A 7,560-nucleotide genomic window follows, 5' to 3' on the forward strand; every position below is an offset into this window, starting at 1 on the left:
GCGGCGGCGGCTCGGAAGCAACGGCGACGCGGCTAAGGCAGGAATCGGTTTTAGGCTGATACCATGTAGAGGATTATGCAACTCACGATATATTGATCGGGTGCAATAGCATGTATATATAAGTACAAAGGGTAGCCACGTCCTCAACTATACATGGAAGGAGGAGGGCTTGTTGTACAAGAAATACACATATATATATCTACATCTCAACATATATAAACGAGACAGCCGCAGTGTGAGCTCATCGCCTCAACACAGCCATTCCTCGGCAGTAGTTAAATCCAATCGATCAGGCTCGAGCTACCATAGCTACAAAAGAGTGAGAGTTGGAGCGAGAAGAAAAAGACTCGCAAACTTCCAAGCGGGCAAGACGACGATGGTGCTGCTGCAGGTGGGGTTCGCCGGCATGTACTTCATCGCCGTGGCGTCCCTCAAGCACGGGATGAGCCACTTCGTGCTCGTCGTCTACCGTAACATCGTCGCCACCGCCGTCATGGCGCCCTTCGCCCTCTACTTCGAGAGGTAACCCTACCTAGCTAGTTCAATCACATTTGTGCTAGCTCATGCGCACCCCACGATCGAGCAAACACCACACGTACAAATTTGTTCAGTCCATTCCCATTTTTTTGTCTCATTTAGATGGTGCGACCTTCTAATCCAGAAAAGTAGTACATACATACCCTAAAAAAAGTTACTAGTAAACATATGCATCTTGATACCTTATTCTATTTTGTACCGGCAAACCTCCCCCCTTTCCTTGTAACGCGTCAAATAAGCATATGTCCATGCATGCAGCATCTATATATGGATGGATCCATCAGAATATCAGAGTGCATTAGTCAGTAGAAGTAGAAAATTACGCATACGCAGGTAGAAGTAGAAAACCAGGAACCATTGTCACTTCACCACACCATCCTCAGTTCCACTCATATACTCTATGCATGGTTCATTTCGACGTTTATACCTGGAGTAGTATTCATGAAATTAAGATCAGAACTAGTTAACGTGCTAGTAATTAATTTGTATTTACTCCAACGTACGTGACATGCATGTGCAGGGGACTGAGGCCAAAGATGACAATCACCATCTTCATCAAGATCATGGGGCTCGCATTACTCGAGTACGTGCGTTGCGGTTGATTAATTCGACCCGCCGTCGTCTGTCCATCCATGCATGACGACAGAGTCCAAAGCTGCTGTTACTAACATGTGGTTTGTTGCGTCGGTACCTGGCAGGCCTGTGCTTGACCAGAACCTCTACTACATGGGCGCGAACCTGACCTCGGCGGGGTTCGCCACGGCGCTGGTCAACATCCTCCCGGCCGTCACCTTCGTGTTGGCGCTCATCCTGCGCATGGAGAAGGTGCGGCTGCGCAGCCTGCACAGCCAGGCAAAGATCGCCGGCACGGTCCTCACGGTGGCCGGCGCGGTGCTGATGGTCCTGTACCACGGCCCCGTCGTGCAGTTCCCGTGGACCAAGGGCCAGCACCACGCCGGCGGTGCGGCTGCCGCCGCCGACGGAGCGGCGTGGCTGAAGGGGACCATCATGACCGTCGCCGCCTGCGTGGCCTGGTCGTGCTTCTTCATCCTCCAGTCCAGCACGCTCCGGGACTACCCGGCGGAGCTGTCCCTCACGGTGCTCATCTGCAGCGTGGGGTCGGTGATGAGCACCGCCGTCGCCGTCGTCGCCGAGCGCGCCAATACCCATGCGTGGGTCATCGGCTTCGACACTCGCCTCTTCACGGTCGTGTACGGCGGCATATGTGCTCCGGCGTGGCGTACTACGTGCAGGGCATCGTGTCGAGGCAAAGGGGCCCGGTGTACGTGACGGCCTTCAACCCGCTCTGCATGATCATTACCGCCGTCATGGGCTCCATCATTCTCAAGGAGGAGATCACTCTCGGAAGGTACGTATTATAGTGCTGCTGCCATTTTCAGATCGACGATCGAGTACATGCATTAGTTCAACGCACGAATGATATCATTTCCTCTTTTTTTTTCTGTTTTCAGTGTGATTGGTGCAGTGATCATTGTGGTAGGCCTCTACTTTCTCATCTGGGGCAAGAGCAAGGACGGCACCAGCCAAGTTTCGGACGTCAGTGTCAAGGGCGCCGGCGAGCTGCCCTTAACCACGGCGACCAGCGGCCACGGCAGCGGCAGCGGCAAGCACGTGCTTGGAAATGGCAACGGCGACGTCCATGTCTTGGATGTTGAGACCAATGGCCACTAGCCCACTACTCCCTCCGTTCAAAATTACTTGTCACAAAAATAGATAAAAATAGATATATCTACAACTAAAATATATCTAGATACATTCATTTTTTAGACGAATAATTCCGAACCAGTATAGCGAGAGTAGCATCGACGAGTATGTCTGCCTTTTCCCCCTGGCATATAGTGCATGGTCCATCGATCGATCATGCATGAAGATGAATTTTGTTGTCCATTTTCCTCCTGTCAGCTTTTCCCTAGCGACGATCCTATCATGTGACTATGTGAGATAGTGAGAGTGAGCAAGTGCTAATTAGAGCGACTCCAACGGGCCGACCAAAACAGATGGCGCATTTGTCCGTTTTATGTTCGTTTGGGTCAGCCGCCGGCCCGGCGTCCGCCCTGTTTTGCATTTGGGTCGGCAGTGCGTCCAACACGCCGATCCATTTTTATGTCCGCACTTAATTTTTAAAAAAGGCCCGCAGCCATAGGTCATGCCAGCGGCCATGTCTCATGCCGGCACCATGCCAGCACCGGTATACATTGCCGGCTTGAAAAAATATCACCACACAGTTCATGCTGGCGCACTCGCCAGCGGCCGACACACATGCCAGCACACAAAAAAGGGTGGGACTTGAGTTCGACCACGCCATCACGGCCCCGTGGTCATGCCAGCGCACAAGCCGGCATACAAAAAAGAAGGCGCTCGCGGCCACGAGATCACTCGTCATTGAACTTGAGCATGTCGGCCTGCATTTTCTCGAACCACGGCCTCTTCCTTGGTGACACGGTGTTGAGATCCACCGTCATGATCTCCACCCCGGCCATCATGCTTGCGAGAGCCACTTCTTTGGCCTTGGTCTTGGCGTTGGCGGCCTCGATCTCGAGCATGTTGGCTTGCTTCTCCGCCTCCAACTCAAGCATCTTGGCTTGCTTCTCCGCGACCATCTTTAGCCTCCTCCTTTGGATATCCATGAAGGCGTTCATTTGCTCCTCTTTGAAACGCCGGCGCTCCTCCTCTCTCGAGTCCTTCTTGTTCACATGCCCATCATGCTTGCGATCAAGGCGTTCGATGCCACATCCCGCTTGTCCTCCTTCTTGGAGTTGGTCTTCCCCCACGGTCGAGCCGGCTCACCGTCCCCAACCTCCTCCACGGCTTCCTTCCCCCCGCGCGACTTGAGGGCGGCATATTGCGCGTTGAACTTCTCCTCATCTTTGATGACCCTATAGCAATGGGAGATGTTGAAGCACTTGCCGTTGTGTTGGACCTTGAATGCCTCCAAAGCTTGAAATGCCTATAAATGTTTTCATGCAAGCATGTTGGCACAAATGGTATGCAAATGAACACGCAAGCATGAACTTGATGACACAAAAGAGGGCGCCTTGCTACCATAACATGTCTTGCATGCCGATGCCGCTCACGGGGTGGGCCTTGACGCTCTCAAGAGTGGCACAAAACTTTTTGCACTCTTGTTGGATCACTCTCCATCGCTTCGAAATGGACAACCACCCATGCGTGCTCACAATTTGGTAAGGAGGAAACTTCTTGCGCTCATGAAACTCCCGGTGGACACGAATCCAAAAAGTTGAATGCTTTTGTTCGGCGCCGGTCTTGGGGTCTTGTCCAATGTCTCTCCAACACTCGCAAAGAAGCTTGTCCTCGGCCGCCGTGTATGCGTTCATGTGCTTGCTCTTGCGCTTCGGCTTCGGCCCAGCGGCTTGGTTGGCGAGCTCGTCCTCAAACAAAGGCTCCACTTTGATGTCGCACTCGTCTTCTTCCTCTTGCATGTAGTCGTCTGGAAACTCGTGGTCAAGTGGGAAGCCATCAAGGTCCATGCCGACCTGATCACACTTGAAGGCTGACTGATCATAGCCAGCGCCTGGCATGAACGCCCCGCGGCCGTCCTGGCTTTGTGTCTCGTCGGGGTCATAGCCAGCGGCCGATGCACCGCCCTTGAAGATGAGGTTCTGCATGTAGTCCTCGTCGCCGGCGGCCGGCATTTCATCGAATAGGTTGCGGGCATCCGACAGCACATTGGCCAGCATCTGCCGCGTGCATTTCCTCGCGCCTCCGGATGACGAGCCACCGACTACCGGTGTGGCGTTGAGGTCGATGGGCGCGGGCGCGGGCGTGGAAGGCGCCACCACGCTCACGTCGTGCGAGCACTCCCCAGAGAGGCGGGAGGCCTGCCACTACTAGAGAAAACCTTAGCAGTAGCGCGGGTTTAATGCCTATCAGTAGTGTGGGGAACCACGCTACTAGTAAGGCGCTACAGCTAAAGGTTAGCAGTAGCGTGGGTTAAACCATGCTACTACTATATCGACTTAGTAGTAGCACTTTCTGCAATGAGCGCTACTGGTAATTAGTAGTAGTGCTTCTCCCAGCACGCGCTACTACTATTATTGCGTATTTTACTTCTTTTTATTTCATGTTGTATGCATACACCTTTATACAAGTTTTCATAACGCAGCAATTTAGAGATTGTTTTTACATCATAATGAGTTATTACATCAGTGGGAGAAAGAACCGTGGACTAGTTTCAAGTGGATGGACATCCACTTGAAACTAATCCGTGGTTCTTTCACCAAATGATATAATAAATATCATCATCATCATCATATCATTAACAACTTATCATCATAATACATCATTGTCATATAACACGTCCTCATGATCATCGTTTTCATCAATGAGACATCACATAGCAAGTTGGTCACTAGTCATAATCACAACTACTCCTCATCATCAACTCTCATAAACATATTGTACCTCATAGGATCTACTACATTCTCTTATGATCTACTATATTCTCTAAGGTAAAATAGCATAAAATAAGATAGCCCCTGACTCTCCATTATGGAGAATGGAGATTATCCTGTCTCCAATTCTTGTCTTTCGCACAATATTGCTTCCAAGAACCTCCTTACGACTGTCCATACATTTTTTCCATTCTTTGATTATCATGTGTTCACGAGTTTTAGAAATCCGGTATGGACATGTGAGATTCGTAGGATGACCTGGCTGTATATTCAGAACATCAAGGCGACCATTCTGATACATCAAATGAGGCACACAATCCATCGGAATTTTCTGTTGAAAAACATAGTAATAACTTCGTAGTTAGCAATGTAGTTCAGTTTTAGAAGTATGCAAAAGATGCACGGATGTCGTAATAGTAAAAAATCTTACCAGGGCATCTCCATGGACGTTATCGTGGTTCAACACATGCACTAGTGGCACTTATTGACCATCATGTGGAGGAGTTTGATAGTAGGCATTGTAATTCTCAAGGTCAGTACAATATTCGACCATATGATTTTTCTCCTAATAAGTTAACTCAGAGCCATCGGCTTAGTAGGTTCTGTCTACCATCTTCCGCACATTCTTTGAAGAATGAAAATAAGCTATCAATCGAAATAAGTTATCAACTATTTTGAAATAAACAATATAAATTAGTTAATAACTATGTTTGAGAAACTCACATAGCGGTAGAATTGGAAGCGTATCAACAAGGACCCAAATGTCCAAATTGTCCACCTCGATGTCAGGATCACCAAGATCCATGGTGATAAGCATACCCTCTTGAAGATCATACATCTTGCAAAGTGCTTCCCAACCCGGGCAACCAAAATGGGATACGCTCTCAGAATTGTATAGATTTACCTCAAAATCCATACTATGATGAGTCCTTCGGTTAATTTTCTTTGTTTCATTCCTCTCATGATCTTCAAAACACATCCTCTCCAATACATAGCGTCTTGCATGGCATGTGATAAGCTAGTCGAATTGTAAAATACGAAAATTACACGTTGAAGTAGTAGAAGTCGAGCTTAATTACGAAAAAAACACTTTGTGTTGTAGCTTACCGTATCACAATCGAAGGCCTCCTCGAGCTTAATGTTGAAGCACCGACCTTCTACCAAGTGAGGCCTGTCGCAGAAACCCCGGTTGTCGCCGCACCAGGAGCACTCCCCGGGACCTTCTTCGTCTCACGACATTTCCTATGTTCATAATTCAAATATTAAACTTGTACAATTAAATATATGTACTACAAAAACTAAATTAGATCATTATTATTCATCACGGGTGGACTATCGGTCTGCCGAGTATTTTCTTCAAAACTCTCAACTCATGTGGTGTATATAATCGACCTTCGGTGATGGTAGCTCCTCCTTTCGTTCCCGAGTGCATTGCACCAAATTGTCTAGCACACGGGAACGAAGGAGAAGCTACCCCCACGACAACAGTCGGGATTCTTCGTCCTCTCATATATGATGGAGACTCTCCCTCACTGATTCCACTCTCACATTTGCGACCGTCGGTGATGGTCCTTACTCCTCCTTCCCCTAGTGCATAACAAAAGTCTAGCACAAGGAGAAGAAGGAGAAATGACCCCCACGACAACAGTCGGGATTCTTCGGCCTCGACAGACTTAAAGTCAACCCGAAATATCGTTTAATTATCTTTCTAGAAAATCCAGGCCACTCGATATTTCCTACATATTCTAGCACAAGTCATGCCAAAATTCACGGAAAATTCCGACATGACCTTTGCTAAATAGGACATATCGAGCGCCTGAAATTTTCCGGAACGAAAATTAATCAACACTCTGGCAAAACATAGACCACTCAGAGGTGTAACCTGCAAACATGACCGACCACTTGGGCAATGACATATCCTATTTGAGCAACACAAGATATACATGTTTTCATCTACATCATATCTTATAGGACTCATATTGACATGGAGATTTGGCTGGTCTCACCTCGAGGTCGGAGGGGGTCGGTGACGGGGATGACGGCGGGGATGATGGAGGGGCTCCTAGATTTCTGCAAAAACAAAACCCTATAAGTTATCACTAATACATCCCGAATAGTATCATACATATAACATCACTAATACAACTAAAACCCTAGCAAACGACGGGTATCAACGACGAGGATGCGGGATAGGCATCGTCGACGTTGATGCGGGAATAATTGCTTAAACTAAAAAAATAACAACAAATGTGACATGTTCAACTAGTTCTATTAATTCAACTAGTTCTTACTAAAAATAAACTTAATATAAATAAAAATAAACTTAATATAAATAAAAATAAACTAGTTCTTTCAAAAAATAAACTAGTTCAACTAGTTATATTAATTTTCTTACTAAAAATACATTAGTTCTATTAATTCAACTAGTTCTTACTAAAAACAAACTAGTTCAACTAGTTTTATTAATTTACTTACTAATTATTTTAAACACTTACTAAAAACAGTAAAAAAACTACATTATACAATAGTAAAAAAACTACAGTAAAAACAAAAAAAAGATGGAGGGAGGAGGGGAAGGGAGGAGGAAGGA

The 7,560-nt window shown here is 47.2% G+C and overlaps 1 pseudogene; it reads left to right on the forward strand.

The window, feature by feature from the left end:
- The first annotated feature begins 376 nt into the window (after window positions 1-376).
- LOC119325768 lies at window positions 377-2,229 on the forward strand (annotated as a pseudogene).
- Window positions 2,230-7,560: the final 5,331 nt, after the last annotated feature.

This window comes from Triticum dicoccoides, chromosome 6B, assembly GCF_002162155.2.
Source record: "Triticum dicoccoides isolate Atlit2015 ecotype Zavitan chromosome 6B, WEW_v2.0, whole genome shotgun sequence".
Classification (NCBI taxonomy): domain Eukaryota; kingdom Viridiplantae; phylum Streptophyta; class Magnoliopsida; order Poales; family Poaceae; genus Triticum; species Triticum dicoccoides.